The following is an 18,295-nucleotide window of genomic DNA, read 5'->3' on the forward strand; positions in this document are numbered from 1 at the left end:
AATGTTACTTCATAATTAACCACTCTTGTCATTTGCTTTTAGGCATGCATCTTCTGTCATTAGTATTTCCTACTTTTCTGTTTATCTGTCTGTCAGTCACAAGGATCCTGTGTGTTGACTGAAGGCAGGGAAGTAGTTTTAAAGGATCATAAATAAAGCTTGTGGGAAGCTGGGTCCTAATGTCTTTTGGATACCGAAGGAGAAAAGTATTTAGTATTTCTAGTTTTTTAAAAAATGACAAGCTACAGTGGTACCTCGACAGGGGTGAAATCCAGCAGGTTCTGACAGGTTCTGGAGAACCAGTAGCGGAAATTTTGAATAGTTCAGAGAACCGGCAAATGCCACCTCTGACTGGCCCCAGAGTAGGTGGGAAGGGAGATTTTGCAGTATCCTTCCCCTGCCATGCCCACCAAGCCACGCCCACAGAACCAATAGTTTAAAAAAAATGAATTTTACCACTGTATCTCGGTATTCTACATTAATTGGTTTTGGGAATCACGCCAAGTTCTAAAAAGCTATGAGTATCAAACAAGCCAGATGACTTATCACATGACACTTTGTTCTGACTGGGAAGAATTTTCTTTCCTCTTTTCCTATTTCAGTCACCTTCCCAGCCTGTCTGACTTCCTGTTTGTCCTCTGCAGCTGTCCCCCTCTTCCTTTTCAGCGCGCCAAATACTGAAGAAACTATGAGTACTGGAACAGCATTTTCGCATCAAAATTCATTGAGTATTAAATTCAATGAGTTTTGAAGCAGTTGAATACTGAGGTCCCACTGTATATCCTTAGGGTAGGTGGTCCTCATCTTAGGACTAATCACTTAGCAACCATTCAATGTTAGAATAGACCTCCTTGGAGGTACTTATGACCCAGTTCCCAAGTTCTGATAACTGCTCCCCCCCCACACACACACATAGTTCAGGTGGCCTGCATTATAGGTCTGTAGTGTCCTGTGATCAGTAACCATATTTTTAAACATTTTTGCCCCAAAACCGGTGTTAAGTTCCAGTTTTTGCAAATCAGCCCATAGTGAACCATTAATGACCACTGCGTTCACTTAATCGCTGCCACAAAAAAAAAAAAAAACACCCTAAAATCAGGTTGGTTTCCTGCCTAAGTAGGGGATTGGACTAGAAGACCTCCAAGGTCCCTTCCAACTCTGTTTGTTCTACTCTACTCTACTCTACTCTACTCTACTCTACTCTACTCTACTCTACTCTACTCTACTCCACTCCACTCCACTCCACTCCACTCCACTCCACTCCACTCCACTCCACTCTACTCTATTTCCTATTATTCCTATTCCTATTCCACTACCTGTCCTGGACCATCTTTAAGAAGGTAAATCTGGTTTTTCTATGGAAATTCTTTAAAATATTTTAATTTGATAGGATACCTTCACAAATACATTGGTCAACACTGTATCCCGCTCTAACAGAAATATATGTTTAGTAGAAGAGTTGATGATTGATTGCTGCACTTCACTTGTCTGAAATGGTATAGGATCTCCTGCTTGAGCAGGAGGCTGGACTAGAAGACCTCTAAGGTCTCTTCTAGATCTATTCTGATTCTGATTATTGTTTTCCCACTTTTCTCTGTCCTCCTCCTTTAAGAGCCTTCACCATACAGTCCTTTGCTATTTAAAAAAAAACTTGTTTATTTCCATTCTTGTAGAATTTGGGAATAATGTGAACAAAGTTAAAATGCAGAGCAGCAAGAAATGAAATGTAGGAGTTGTTAGATTCTTGTCATGAAGTTTTCCAATTCTCCTGTGCCCTGTTTTCGCTAGCACTGCGGGTCAGTCTTTTGCTATTTCCAGGCCAGCCCCGCGGGCCAGATTTAAATACCCCATGGGCCGGAACTTGAGTTTGACACTCCCGCTCTAAATTGTTGCCCTTCACTGGGTGGAATTATTGTATCACAACTGCTTTCATCTTAGTAAAGCTTGATAATGAGAATTGGGAAAAAAATCACATTCCATTCCGACAGCTACCAAAGGCCTGAGAAATTGTACTGCAGAAGGCAAACTACACAAGCTCAGGAATATGCAGCTTTTATAAAGAGTTGACAACAGGTGGAAAGTGAGTGTCACATTTGCCTGAAGCACCTATTCCCCTTCTAAATCTGAACCTTTCGCAAGTCATTAAACTACCATCTTTCAGTGACAAGGTTTTTTAGAGGCTCGGCATTCTGAATGGACCTGGAGCTATCCATGGTGCTGATTCAATTTCCCCTGTTTCTATGCCGCTAAGCTGTCTTCACCTGTCTAGTTGTATGTCTTGTTGCAACTGAATCAGCCTATTTAACCTGGCTCACTTGTCTGGAACTGACATACTCTAGTGTGACCTATTCTGACTTCACTTGTTGGATTCTTGCAACTCTCCTTGCATACTTAGCCAACGTGACTTCCTTCAAAACGAATCTGCTCAGCTCACGTTTAACCTGGTGTGCCTGAAGCCCAAAGCAAATGCGTGTTTACACCTATTTTTCCTGCTTTTGTGCGCTTTTAGTATGCCTGGCTATAAGTCACTGTTTTACGAGTCAACACACTGACTTCATTAGGATAGGTAAAGGTAAAGTTTCCCCTCGCACATATATGCTAGTCGTTCCCGACTCTAGGGGGCGGTGCTCATCTCCATTACAAAGCTGAAGAGCCAGCGCTGTCCAAAGATGTCTCCATGGTCATTTGGCCGGCATGAGTAAATGCCAAAGGGGCAGGGAACCCTGTTACCTTCCCACCAAAGGTGGTCCCTATTTTTCTACTTGCATTTTTACATGCTTTCGAACTGCTAGGTTGGCAGAAGCTGGGACAAGTAACGGGAGCTCACTCGACTCGCCACAGCCAACTCGCCAAGGTCATTTTGCTGTTGCCAACTCGCCGTGGCCAACTTGCCATGGGACAATTCAACAATTGTCATTTACACTTGATTTTGTCCCTTCTTTGGCATCCTTTCTTTAATGATTTTATTGGACTACTAGCTTGATACCCGTGCTTTTCTACAAAACCATGTGAGCGAGCCAGCCCCCAGGCACAGATGAGTCATGCGCTGGCCACGCCCATATAAGACAACTGGCAGTTGGAACAGAGTTCCTTTCAGGTGGGGAGGGAGAGTACAACGTCTAGCTCCTTAGCATCGACAAGCCAAGAGGAACATATGTGCTGAATTTTAAGTTTGGGGGCTTTATGGTTCTGGAGATTTTGTGATGAATAAGTGGTAGTTGACTTTATATATATATATAGATAGATTTCTTCAATATTAGTGTAACTCTTGTCCCATAAGTGAGTTGGCAGTGGCGAGTTGTCGCTCGGTGAGTGGGCTGCGGTGAATTGGTCGCAGCAAGTTGCCTGTGGCAAGATAGCCGGGGTAAGTTGGCCGTGGCGAGTTGTAGATTTTTAATGGGATCGGAGTAAACATGCAGAGGAAATCCACTTTGTTTTCTTCTTCTTCTTAGCCCACGGTCTCCAGGCTGCATGTACCCATTCAGTAGAACGTTTTTTACCTCAGGGTGATAGAACACTAGAAGAAAAGCTCCATGTAATTTTCTGCTCCAGTTAATACCTCCTTCCCCCACCCCCCTGCAAATTTAATTGTCTCCTCCCTCAGCATGTTGGAAAAGTAAAGACACATTTAATGTCTGTGGTAGTTTGGGCACAAATATTCCATACACTGTGGGCTTTGCAAGCAAACGTCTAGAGAACACTTGTTTTGATACCCCCCAAGAGCTTCTAATAGGCCAGGAAGGATGTAGATCTGATAATTAAAAAGCTGAGAATGAAAAGTGTTGGAAATTACAGGAGCTTCCCTAAGTCTTATTTAACTATCCTCTGTGGCCTCGGAGGACTTTACGCCCGCTCTGAATTCACCGCCATGGTAATTCGATGAAATGTTCACATTCTCCCATGGAGTAGAGGAAAGCTTCTTGTCAGGCTCTTGTCATCACTCTTAATTCCTCTTGCAAACATTATAAATAGATGTCTAGGTTGACTTGCTATTTCACTTGTGTCAACAAATACTTTCTGGATTTGAATGTCTGAGCACACGCCAAGTCTGGGAATGTTGGATCCTGTTTAAATGCTGTTTTTACTACATCTATTTTCAATGAAAGATTGATTTCATTAAATTCGGTCTTTGGTCAATTAAAATCAGATTCTGAAATTTGTGTGTGTGTGTGTGTGTGTGTGTGTGTGTGTGTCTATATATCTGTCACCGTGAAAGACCGAAATTGGTGAATGTCGACATTCACCGGTGAATGTTGGTGAATGTCGACATTCACCGGTGAATGTTGACACATACCAATTTCGGTCTTTCACGGTGACATATATATAACGAGTCAGCGTAACGCTTTACTTTTGCTTTTCAATTCGCGGTCCTGGAAACTACTCGTTCTAACTGCGTAGGATCGCAGGTTTTTTTTAAAAAAAGTCCGCAAATAGAAGACGCTTAAAAGGAAGCGAGGAGCCGAGGTATTAGGGTAAGGGTATTAGGGTAAGGGTGTCGAGAGGATAAGGGTATTTAGCAAATATTTCGAACATGCACCAAGCGACTATGTGAATGTCGACATTCACCAGATTTCGGACTTTCACAGTAACATATCTATAACTATAGCTAGCTCTATATTATGTATATGTATGTGCATATACATTTAGTTATGTGTGTATACATATACACACATAAATGATATATATCAGACTGTACACATACAGGTAGTGTTGTGACCCGCCAGCGGCCAGCAGAGCTGGTGGTAGACTCAGAGAGTGAAGAGGTTGGGGAGGAACATGGGCCAGTCCTGGGGTCTGGGAAAGGCTCTGACGAGTGCTCTGCGTTGGAGGCAGGGAATAAAGAGGGAGCAAAAGTGGAGCGGAGTTTGCAGGAGGCAATTAGTTCACTTAATTGGTTTGTGACTCTCAAAGACTCCTTGCCAAGTTACTACAGCATTGAATTCTCAAGATATCAGCCTGGCAGCTCTGCAAGCCAGATAAGGTCTGTGACTGTAAATCCTCCCTTGGAAGACTTTGCTGAATGTGAATGAGAGGAATTCACAGTAACTTAATAAAAAGGGGTTTTGTCGGGACAAGGAGCCTGCTTCGTGGTTTGGGGAGCCTAGGTCAGAACAGGTAGCCCTTGACTTACGACCACAATTGAGCCTAAAAGTTCTGTTGCCAAGCAAGACGTATGTAAAGTGAATTTTGCCCCATTTTACAACCTTTCTTGCGATCATGGTTAAGTGAATCACTGCGATTGTTATGTTAGTAACATGGTTATTAAGTGAATCTGACTTCTCCATTGACTTTGCTCATCAGAGGGTCGCAAAAGATGATCACATGACCCTGGGACATTGCAACCGTCATAAATAGGAGTCAGCATCCGAAGCATCTGAATTTTGACCATGTGACCATGTGATGCTGCAACCATCATAAGTGTGAAAAATGGCTCATTTTTCAATACCACTGTAACTTTGAACAGTCACTAAATGAACTGTTGTAACATGAGGACTGCCTGTGTTTTCCCATACTGATGAGAATTTACTCAAGTAGCCAATTTCCTGTTTTCAGATCTTCACGTCAATTCTCTCTCCCTCCTAACTCCTTCCCCACCCATTATTAGAAATAAATAATGACATTAGAAAAATTCGATTAACAAGGCCAGCTCTCTTGGTGTATTAATCGGCAATTAGAAAAGGAAGTCTAGTCTCCCTTCACTGGCATGGGCCCAGAAAGAAGAAGCGACTATAAATAAATGTAAAATCATCTTGGAACATTGTAGTAAATCTATTTAGAAAATTGCATGTGCCACGAAAGGAGTAGTCCTCGTTGAAATTTCGCTTTACCAGTTTATACACATAATTAGGTGACCTTGGTCCCATCTTCATAGGATTGATGTTATCTATCTCTTTCTTTTAGACTTATTTTTCAAATAGCATTTAAGTTTGGGGGAATTTTATTAAGAAGGGGGAAGGCAGTCTGGTTATACAATACAATAGCAGAGTTGGAAGGGACCTTGGAGGTCTTCTAGTCCAACCCCCTGCCTAGGCAGGAAACCCTATACCGTTTCAGACAAATAGCTATCCAACATCTTAAAGACTTCCATTGTTGGGACATTCACAACTTCTGGAGGCAAGCTGTTCCACTGATTAATTGTTCTGTCAGGAAATTTCTCCTCAGTTCTAAGTTCCTTCTCTCCTTGATTAGTTTCCACCCATTGCTTCTTGTTATATCCTCAGGTGCCTTGGAGAATAGTTTGACTCCCTTCTTTGTGGCAACCCCTGAGATATTGGGACACTGCTATCATGTCCCCCCTAGTCCTTCTTTCTCTTAAACATACCCAGTTCCTGCAACCGTTCTTCATATGTTTTAGTCTCCAGTCCCCTAATCATCTTTGTTGCTCTTCTCTGCACTCTTTCCAGAGTCTCCACATCTTTTCTACATCGTGGCGACCAAAACTGAATGCCGTATTCCAAGTGTGGCCTTACCAAGGCATTATAAAGTGGTATTAACACTTCACGTGATCTTGATTCTATCTCTTTGTTGATGCAGCCTAGAATTGTGTTGGCTTTTTTGGCAGCTGCTGCACACTGCTGGCTCCTATTTAAATGGTTGTCCACTAGGACTCCAAGATCCCTTTCACAGTTACTACTGTTGAGCAAGGTACCACCTATACTGTACCTGTGCATTTCATTTTTGTTGCCTAACCTTACTCTTTTCACCATTGAATTTCATTTTATTAGATAGTGCCCAATGTTCAAGATTGTCAAGATCCTTCTGTATCTTTAGCCTATCTTCTGGAGTGTTGGCTATTCCTGCCAGCTTGGTGTCATCTGCAAATTTGATGTGTTCCCCATTTATTCCTTCATCCAAATAATTGATGAAGATGTTGAAGAGTAGTGGGCCCAAAACAGCCTTGGGGTACCCCACTGCATACTTCCCTCCATGAAGATGCAGTTCCATTGAGGACTACACGTTGAGTGCAGATGGTCAGCCAGTTACGAATCCATCTGGTGGTGATGCTGTCCAACCCACATTCTTCTACTTTATCTAGTAGTAGGTTATGGTCTTACCTTATCAAATGCCTTACTGAAGTCCAAGTAAACTATACTGATGGCATTCCTCTGGTCCATTATTTTTTGTCACATTATCAAATAATGCAATAAGATTAGTCTGGCATGATCTGTTTTTGACAAATCCATGTTGGCTTTTGGCTATTACTTTGTTTGCTTCTAGATATTCGCTAATTCGTTGCTTGATTATGTTTTCCAGAATCTCCTGGTATTGAGGTCAGGTAGTTCCCCGGTGCTCCAGGATCTCTGAAAGATATAGTTTAGTGGTTCTGAGATCTCGTCTGCTAGTTCCTTCAGAACCCTGGGGTGTAATCTATCCGGTCCTGGTGATTTGAACTCATCTAGGGTAGACAGGTGCTCACTTACCATTGGTTGCAGCTGTAGGGAATGACCAGGCTGAACTCAAGGGAGGAGGGGTCACATGCGTCATCAGTCTTGAGTTCTTTCATGCCCGCAAGAGGTCTAAGTCCAGCCTTCCTTGAATTCTGTGGGCTGTCTATTTGCTTTGACTGTTAGTAGTTCAGATTCTTGTAGACAGCTTTCTCATACAATAAAGCTACATTGCTTTGAACTGCCTGGAGTCCTGATTTCCTCTGCTTGACAGCAGCATCTGTCATTCATTGATTGACAGGTTTGTTTTCAGCTGGTCTAACTAACTCAGTGTCTGTCCTCTTCGTTCACTCATGTCCCTCTTGAAGGGGTTGACTATTCCCTTCAATGGAAGGGGTTGACTATTCGAGATAGAAGATCTGTATTGCAGTGGTGGGAGTCAAAAATGTTTACTACCGGTTTTGTGGGTATAGCTTGGTGGGTGTGACGTAACTTGGTGTGTCTGGCTTGGTGGGTGTGACGGGGAAAGATACTGTAAAATCTCCATTCCCTCCCCACTCCAGGGGAAGGATACTGCAAAATCCTCATTTCCTCCTGATCAGCTGGGACTTGAGAGACCGAGAATAGATGAGGGCGGGGCCAGTCAGAGATGATATTTACCTGTTCTCTGAACTACTCAAAATTTCCGCTACCAGTTCTCCAGAACTGGTCAGAACCTGCTGAATACCACCTCTGCTATACTGTAAGAATCTCTAGTCAAAGATATATGGAGATGCCAGATTGAATGACTTTATGATAGATTATAATATTAATTACAATCATATAGAACATTTTTTTATTGTGGAATCCTTGGTGCTCTCTGAGCTTGGTTATTTGCTTGCAGACATTTCATTACCCAACTGAGTTACATCATCAATGCTGGTGACTGTGGGGTTGTCCCCATTTATACACAGTAACTTTCTGTTGCTATATTATTCTGGATGTGGTACTCTCCTCTATTTTTCTGTTCCCAGTAAAGTTGGCATTCTTCCAGGTGACGGTGTGTCTAACTGGTATAAGCTTCAGTTTCTCTTCATTATTATGTAAAGGTCATTGTCATGTTTATTCTCAATTGCATGCATAACATTAGTGTGTATATTTACACTTAATAACAATTTTGTTTGCAAGCTTTCTCCCCACCATCCTCTTCTTATTTTTCCGCTTCAGTGGATTGAGGGTCTCATCCTTTGAATGTCAGAACAATTTAGAAAATTATATTCTGTTTGGCTTTGTGCTTAACTAAATAAAAGGGGCCCAACTGGATTTTCCAATATTCTGAAATTCACCAATCTCTTTAGCCCAGCATCATGTTAAATTCAAGCACATGAAATAATTTTGTTTAGAGTGTGTATAATAAAGCTTGGAAGGAATTAATTTAATTCAATAAATATATTTGCTAATATCTTCCCTTCTGTTTCAAGTACCTAGTGCATCATACAATTGTTATACTTTCTTTTCCTCTTTTGGTTAACTGTTTTAGCCACTGATATTTCATCATCCATTAGAGCTGCCTGGTGGCCTAGTGGTGAAGACACTTGCCTCCCATTCAGAAGGTTGAGAGTTCAATCCTAGATAATGGCAGATATTTCTGTCCTAAAGCGCAAAGAAAAAAAATCTGCTGTGAACCTTTGCATGGTGTCAGGAAGGGCATTCGGCCAGTAAATGCTCAGCTCCATCCAGTTGCCCCAACTCTACCCTGAATTATGGGATTATAGGGTCATAAAAAGGAGTATCTTGTTATCCCTTTAATTTATCCTCTGCACTTTGTATTCACCTCTTCCTTTGCATGCTTGCAGTAGTACATCAATTTGGCTTAGCACTATTTACTCAAGTGGCTATAATATTCTTTTTATAAAGCAGCTTATTTGAATACACACACACACACACACACACACACACACCTGAAAATACACACATTTCTGCAGTGTAAGATTTAAATTGTTATGTTGCACATGCAGATAACTGCTGAATCATCTTTATCTAACCCAGTTCAGCACCGCTGGTACTCAGCCATTAATTTACTCGGTCAGTGTTGCATTTCATCTGCAAAATTAAAAATTACATGCACGAGAAAATCCATATTCATTTACATACGCTGCATTCTTCAATCTACCAAATTTCCTAGGCACTTTTCAGACGTTTTCAGTTATTAAGTCTTTTTGTAATATGTACATTTTCCTAAACTACATAGTTCAGTCCCCAAAACTGCACATTTCTTGTTTGTACATAGTGTAGAGCAGAGTTTCTCAATCTTGGCCACTTTAAGCGGTGTGGACTTCAACTCCCAGAATCCTGTGCTGGCTGGGGAATTGATCTCCACACTGCTTAAAGTGATCAACGCTGAAAAACCCCGGTGTTGAGTCTTCATTAAATGAAAACGACTATTGTGCACAGGCCACATGAGATTCAATTTGACGTACATGTGGTTCTGATCCTTACGTCATTGGAAAATTCCATCCTGTGTTATAATGTTTGATAGAATACCCTTACTGCCAACATCTGGCTAGGAGGGGGTCTTTCGTGCTCTTTGAGCTGGGTTGTTTTCTTGAAGACATTTCCTTATCCAAACTAGGTAGCATTTTTAGGACTATCACTGATGATGTTACTTAGTTGAAGTAGTGAAATGTCTGCAAGAAAACAATCTCTAGCACTGATGATGTTACATAGTTTGGGTAATGAAACATCTGCAAGAAGGCAACCAAGCTCAGAGAGCACCAAGGAGCCCTCACTTCAACCTTAAGCTTGTTGGAAGCAATGTCCACCAACACAGTTCTAGGCTGCATCAACAGAGGGATAGAATCAAGATCACGTGAAGTGTTAATACCACTTTATAATGCCTTGGTAAGGCCAGACTTGGAATACTGCTTTCAGTTTTGGTCCCCACGATGTAAAAAAGATGTGGAGACTCTAGAAAGAGTGCAGGGAAGAGCAAAAAACATAATTAGGGGACTGGAGGTTAAAACATATAAAGAATAATTGCAAGAACTGGATATATCTACTTTAATGAAAAGAAGGACTAGGGGAGACATGATAGCAGTCTTCCAATATCTCAGGGGTTGCCACAAAGAAGAGGGAGTCAAACTATTCTCCAAGGCACCTGAGGGTAGAGCAAGAAGCAATGGGTGGAAACTAATCAAGGAGAGAAGCAACTTAGAACTGAGGAGAAATTTCCTGACAGTTAGAACAATTAATCAGTGGAACAATTTGCCTCCAGAAGTTGTGAATGCCCCAACACTGGAAGTCTTTAAGAAGATGTTGGATAGCCATTTGTCTGAAATGGTATAGGGTTTCCTGCCTAGGCAGGGGGTTGGACTAGAAGACCTCCAAGGTCCCTTCCAACTCTGCTATTGCATTGTATTGTATTATTGGTTCAATTCCAAATGGGGAGAAAGACACTGGAAACATGGAGGCTGATTGGAAAGATAGTTTATTGGTGAACAGGACCACATGGGTTTTAGGTCCTGGGCAGCCGACCACATGGAGTGGAAAGTATTATTTATACCCTCTCTTGGGTCTTGCCCTTGAGTTTCCTGTTCCTGTGTCAAGGGCATGTATTCTATTGGTTGCTGTCAGACTCCCATGGGGCTATGCAGAGATCATAGCTAACTTTGTAGGTTTTCTGTCAAGCTTGGTTGAAAACCTGGGCTGATGCAATGCAGTTCCTGTTGTGGCTCAATGGCTTTGCCCTGAAGGATAATCCCATCATCCTGGAGCTAAAGGCCTTGTCAGGCCTGCAGCCATCTTTTCTTTTGGATCTTTGGCCTGCCACATTTTCTATTATTCTAGTATGCATTTTCTATTGCGGGAAAATGGGAGGGGGGATTGTATGGAGTTAGATGCTATGTAGCCATAACAATTTTTTTCCCTAGAAAGCCAAGGTCATCCTTTGTCTTTTCACCTCTGCACCTGACCAGAACTGGATGGGTGGAACTGCCAGCATGGCAGTGGAAGATTGGACCATGTGATGGACTTGTGGGTATGGGGGCAAGATCTTGAACTTTCAACTGGGTGGGGAAAGCCGGGAAGCCTTCAGATTCGAGTTTTTCCAGATGTGCCAACATGGCTCTCTTAATAAATTGGAACTTTGAGCAATACTTTGCCTTGGACTCTGACTTACTCTTGGGTGCTATTTGGAACCCTGACAGGCCTTTTGTCTTGTAGATAGGCTGGCCCAGTCCTGCTGGGGCTATTAAGAAAAGTGGGGGCTGCTTTCCATGTACATGTTTCTCCTTTAGGGAAATACAATATTCTGCCTTTTATAAAAAATTCTCAAAACATTTCATTCTTCTAGGAGAGGGGTGCTTACTCTCCCTTTTATTGGTGCAACATGTGGCTCTTCAATTGTTACTGGATTGCTGCTCTCGGTATCACTTATGATTTCCCATGCTAACTAAGGTTTACAGGAATTATAGTTCAGCACCTGGAGAGCGACATATGGCCTATTCAGATACAGACATTGTAACCCCGGGCAGTGCTTTGGATTCATTTTGGGGGGAAATGTGTCAAAATACACAGGTGTGCACAGCATCTGCGACTTGTTTCAACAGCTATATCTGTTTCCCTAATCAGCGATTCGAAGCTTCGGGGATTTCAAAAGCTCAAACATTGTTTAGAAGTAAAGCAATTTTGGAACCATGCCTGCAGCCTGCCACCGGTATGCAGAATTGCCATTGGGGGCGTGGGGGGGGGGGTTTGCTTTAAGCTACCTTTTCCACATGACCCACTCAGTGTGTGAACTTGGCTCTGTGAATTAGATCGGCAGCTGAATCTATTATCAGAACAGAACTATAAGAAAAGGCAGTGAGAAAGCATTGTTCAAATCTTTGTAGACTGAAGAACCAGCTGTATTTGGCGTGGAGGAATTCAAAATTCATAATCTATAGCTTGGTGGCACTTCACCATTTACAAGGTACTTCAAATTCGATGTTAAATAATGCGGATCAAGCCAGCCTTGAGGAATATTTGAGGGAATGTCTCTTCCCAATTACGTCAACCTGGGTAGTATATACCAGAGGGCGGGGTGGGATTTAGCCGGTACGCACCGTTTCGAGCAAACCGGATGTTATTTTTACATCTGGTTCGCAGAACCGGTAGTTGCAAGGACTGGAGAGTTTATGGATTATGTCTGACCAAAATAAGGGATTCTTCTGGCATACTTTCTTTAAAGCATTAATTCTAAGTAGGAGGTCACTTTTCAGGTGCTAATCTCATTAATGTTTTAAGGAGAGAATCCCACTTCTTTGGAACACACTGGATGGCTATCTTTAATTTTAATTTCAATGTTCCCTTTCAATTTTCTCTTTTAATAGCAATAGCACTTAGGCTTGTATACTGCTTCACAGTGTTTTACCGCCCTCTCTAATTGGTTTTACAGAGTCAGCCTATAGCCCCCAACTATCTGGGTCCTCATTTTACCCACCTCGGAAGGATGGAAGGCTAAGTCAACCTTGAGTCGGTCAGGATCGAACTTCCTGGCAGTGGGCAGAGTTAGCCTGCAATACTGCATTCTAACCATTTTGCCAGTGGGAGTCAGGAGGACGAGCTGCAGCCAGGGCAATGATCAGATAAGAGATAGTCAGTCTACAGAAGAAATGGTCCTGGGGAAAACATCTCAGAATAGCAATAGCCCTTAGACTTATATGCCGCTTCATAGTGCCTTTGCAGCCCCCTCTAAGCGGTTTACAGAGTCAGCCTGTTGCCCCCAACCATCTGGGTCCTCATTTTACCCACCTCGGAAGGATGGAAGGATGAGTCAACCTTGAGTCAGTTAGGATTGAACTTCCTGGCAGTGGGCAGTTAGCCTGCAATACTGCACTGTAACCACTGCGCTATCAAGGCTCTTTAAAAAATACAGTTAATTATTGGATAGTTTATTGCTTTTGAGAATGTTTTAATTTGATGAGAGTCTCCAAGAGAAATAGGATATAAATTGTAGCAATACGTAGAGTGGTTGGTTGGTTGTTGGAAGATCGATAGGAAAACTGACTTCTCTTAATCTAAATTGCCACAATAAAGCTTATTTGTAAAATTCAAAACTTCTATTTTGTTTTTTTCTGGTACAGACTTGGCTGAAAGTTCATCTTAGCAGGATATATCCACAAAAATCAGATTTACAATCTCTTTGACAGATGCCAAGCCAATATACAATTTCCTGTGCCCCCTTGGCAGATTCATTGTTGGGCTTTTGCTCTGCCGAACAAAACTTCATTTTTTAAAAAATTTTTAATCATAAAAAACCCCGAGACTTTCCTTGCTGACATTTATTAAAACCTTGGTGTTGTCAGATAAAAAAAAGATTAAGCTATTCAGACAATTTTTTTCATCTCCAGAAAATCATCTTACTTAGCAATTATGTTATCAGTATGCTGGTTGTTAGAGAGATAATGGGACATGAAACACAAAATTTTTGCAATCAAAAAATTGGATGTTAAGCTGGGACTATTCAGCAATGTTATAACTATTTCAATTGAATGCAAATTTAAAAAGTGATGGGGGGAAATATGTAATAATGCTCTGTTGCCCAACTAGGCATTTTAAATCCCAGAATTCCCCAGCCATTGTTGAGAACAGTTACACAGTGAGAAAACACTTAGGTTGGGAAAGCTTGCAAAAAAATATTTTGCAAATAAAATTGACCAAAATTGAGCCCAAAATTTCTCTTGTTAGTGAAACATTTGTTAGGTGAGCTTGGCCCTTCTTTATGACCTTTCTAGCCATAGTTGTTAAGTGAATCCCTGCAGTTGTTAAATTAGTAACATGGTTGTAAAGGGAACCTGGCTTCCACATTCTTTGCTTGTCAGAAGGTCGCAAAAGGGGATCCCATGACTCCAGGACAGTGCAACCGTTATAAATATGAGTCAGTTGTGCCAAGCATCCGAATTTTGTTCATGTGACTATGGGGATGCTGCAGCGGTCGTAAGTGTGAAAAACGGTCACAAGTCACTTTTTCCAGAGCCGTTGCACCTTTGGTCCCTAAATGAACTGTTGTTGAGTTGAGGACTAGCTGTACTTCTCAAATCCCATTCATGAAATGTGTTGAACCAACAAATGTGGCATCATCTGAATAGTTTTCCTAATGGTTGGTAGTTTTAAATTTCTGGGCATTTATATCTCGGAGGACCTCTCAAATGGAGGGAAGACCTGTGGGAGTGCAAGACCAGGTACTTGCAGCTGGAGGCTCAGCAGGCTGAGATGGTCAGGCAGTTCCAGGCCATGATACAGTCCCACTGAAACGAGGCCCTCCAGCGCTTTACCACCAGTGGCGCTTCCCTCCAGCCTTCCCCCAAAGCACCATACCAGGAGGCTGAAGCAGACCCGAAGTCGGTATTTCTGCCCCCTTCCGGCCCACACAAAAAGACCCCGAAGGGGGAGATTTTCTGCTGCAACACAAGCGTTCATTGCACGTATCTGTCCCAGGGGCTGTAGTTTGAGGACCCCCCTGATTTAGTGCAATATAAAAAAAAATGCAAATAATTTTTCTGTGGGCCACCAAATTTTTCTCACGGACCACCAGTTGGAGACCACTGCTCTAGACCAGCCGTATCCAATTCCTGCCACCATTCTTCATCTGTTTGTTTCTCCAGGCCTTTACCTATCTTATCTGCTCTTCTCTGCAAATACAATGTAAGCCGTACGTTAAAAATATGCCTTCTCTTGTGCATCCGCTCCTCTCAGGAACACACGGGAAGTGCCTGGTAATAAGTTAGGATTGTAACCCAACCTGTCAAGTTTTGCTGCAGCTGCAGTTCTCTTGCAGATCGTGTGGCCCTGGTTTGCTGAGAGAGTAGCCATTTCTCATTAACTGCTCCCTGCTCCTGATTTTAATGAGAGGTTCCCGGGAGCCACACATATGCTCTACTGCGAGCAATCTCCTTTCCCCTACCTGCATTTCATCTTTCAAAGCCTAGGTTGGTAAGAAAATGCTGCTCTCACCCACCATAAGGTAAATGTAATAAAACGACGAGGAGGGGAAAAACATAACCATGCTACGGACTGATTTAATGAAAAGGGGGGGGGGGAATCACCCAAATGAGAAAGTGTGTAATTATGCTAAATTTCCTGACACGTGGGGTCACAAATGGATTTCTTCCACATGTTCAGAATGACATCAATTAATACCCAGTTCCAGCTGTCTGTTAAGCAGTTAGAATTCGATGGTGTTTTATATGAAATGGATATTAATTCTTGCGGAATTGTTATGGAGGCCCGATGAATTAATTTTTATGGCAATGAACAGGTTTTTAAAAAGTCTATTTTGTGAAGTTGTAATGCGGTATTGAACAATAGGTTTTCTTTTAAAATAAAATAAAAATTACAGAGCCCCATTAAAAAGAAATGTCTACCGCACACAGTATCATTAAAAAAAGAGAGAGAAATTAAATGTTATACAGCAGTGAGGGCGAACCTTTTCAGCACCGAGTGCCCAAACTGGACCACCCATGCATGTGTGCGCAACGGGGCACCGGAAACTTGATGATCAGCTTGCCGGCATGCACTTGCCTGTTTTGGGGGCATTTTTGGCTATTTTTGGGCCGTTTTCAGGTCACTTTTTGGGCCTTTGGGGGCAGTTTTCCAATGCTCCGGGGTCCGCAGATGTGCATACTGGAAAGAAGAACAGCTGCCAATGGCACGTGTGCTGACAGAAAGGGCTCTGCGTACCACCTCTGACACATGTGTCAGGTTCACCATCACAGTTAGATAGGCTCACTTTATTGCCTATCTATCCATGTTATAATTTGAAGTTGCTTTTTCCCCTTTTTATTTAATGCAAGAAAACTGCAGATTACAAATTTTGCAGGTAGTCCTTGATTTAAAATGAGTTGTTTGAAGTTAAAATGAACCTCCCAAAGGTACTTATGACCTGGTTCCAAAGTTCCAGGGGTCATCCCTTTTTCTCCACTCATATGACCGCATTTTCACTCTTTACAGCAGAAGTGTCAAACTTGATTTCATTGAGGGCCGCGTCAGGGTTGTGTTTGACCTTGGGGGGGGGGGGGTGGAGTTTGTGTGGGTAGGGTGGGTGTGGCCAGCTCAATGTCACTTGTGTTGGGGTCACCTGTGGTTATGTGTGGGTGTCTTATTTTTAAAAGTTCTAGGCTTCAGCAGTTGAAATTATAAAATTGAGCCTCTTCCACATAATTTTGACAATTTTTTCCTCATAATAAAAGTCGGGATTGTCTCATGAATCTAATCCCATTCATTAAAGTCAATATGAAGCAATAATCCTTGGTCCAATTAATTAGCAAATGGAATATTAATAGTAGGCATTTAAGTCTGTTTATAAATATCTTTTAAATGTTAACATTTTGAAGTACAGGTCATAATGATTTCATTATAAGCAATACTGGACCTCCCAGGAAATATCCAATTACTATATATGTTGCTTTTAACTGACAGATCTGGCTTAAAAATTCCATCATAAGGGGTACATTTTTTTAAAAAAGTGTGTGTGGTGTGTGTGTGTGTGTTTTGGCATAACTACCTGCATTTTTCCTTGCATGAAATAAAAAGGTGCGAGCCCTCTGCCAAACGAAAAGGGGCTCCTGAGCTCTGTTTTCGCTGGCTGTATCCAGGGTGACCCCCTAGGCCAGATCTAAGCACCCTGTGAGCTGGATCTGGCCCCTGGGCCTTGAGTTTGACACCCCTGGTTTACAGTCTCCTGTAGTCAGATGGTTCTGATTTAAGATTTTTTTTTGCCAAAAAACAGCATCTAGTTAGGTTTTTGGTAAAAATTGTCATAGTGTGAACAATGGATTCGTTTAACAGTCTAGTGAAAAGAAGGACCAGGGGTGACATGATAGCAGCGTTTCACTATTTGAGGGGTTGCTCCAAAGAAGAGGGGGGTCAACCTATTTATCAAAGCGTCAAAAGGCAAGACAAAAAGCAACGGATGGAAACTAATCAAAGAGAGAGCCAACATGGAACGAAGGAGAAATTTCCTAACAGTGAGAACAATTAACCAGTGGAACAGCTTGCGTTCAAAAGTTGTGGATGGAGGCTTTTAAGAGGAGAGTGGGCAGTCCCTTGCCTGGATTGGTACATAGGGTCTCCTGCTTGAGCAGGGGGTTAGACGAGAAGGCACCCACGGTTCCTTCCAACTCTGTTATTTTCCTGTACACCGCTTGGAGAGTCCAAGCAATGGGTTAATTCAGTCTGCTTGCCCTTAGGACTGAGGAACTATTTTTCCTTAAGCCACACCTCCTCCTGGTGTGCTCAATCCCCCAGAATTCTTCCTCAGTCAGCCCGTTTGGACGTATTTAGTTAGAGCTCTGAGCTAAATTGATCCTTTTTTTGGCTTGGACTCTCTAATTGCGTTTAAAGTTTTTTCTCTAATATTCCCCAACCTCGTGAGACGTTTCTCTCTTCAATTCTGCGACTTTCTTCAGTAGAATCTGCACTTGAAGGCCAGGAGGTAAGCTGGAAGGTGGTGGGGGGTGCCCCTCAGCCGATCCTCTTGGGACGGCTTCGGAGGCCTGCCGCTTGTCGTTTAAAACGGCGCGGCTGCAGCGGCGAGGTTCCTAAGTCCCCAGGCCCCTCGTTTGTTATTTTCGTCGAAGTTTTTTCGCTCCCCGGCCTGCTAGAGGACCTCTGCCGCAGGGAGGAGTGGGCGATCGTCGCCATTGCGAGGCGCGTTCGCCCCTCGCTCTCCCTTAGCCCCACGCTGTTGCGGCGGCCATTTTTAGGCGCGAAAATAGCGCGCCCAGCCATGGCCGCCATTTTGCATCAGCCTCGTTGTCAGGAGGCCGCTGGAGGTGGCAGGGCCTAGCAAGGGTTCCTCGGGCTAGGATCGCCACCTTCGCCTTTTGTCTATTTTTGCGAGCGGCGCTGGTTCCTGTGCCATTCCAACGGTCATCATACCGGCTCAGGGAGGA

At 42.7% G+C, this 18,295-nt stretch overlaps 1 protein-coding gene across 8 annotated transcripts in view; it reads left to right on the forward strand.

Moving 5' to 3' along the window:
* The window catches only part of FAT3 (FAT atypical cadherin 3), a 569,348-nt gene that overhangs the window by 148,781 nt on the left and 402,272 nt on the right, over window positions 1–18,295 (forward strand). The gene's annotated exons all lie outside the window — the stretch shown is intronic.

Source organism: Natrix helvetica (assembly GCF_964273705.1).
Source record: "Natrix helvetica genome assembly, chromosome: 4".
Taxonomy (NCBI): domain Eukaryota; kingdom Metazoa; phylum Chordata; class Lepidosauria; order Squamata; family Natricidae; genus Natrix; species Natrix helvetica.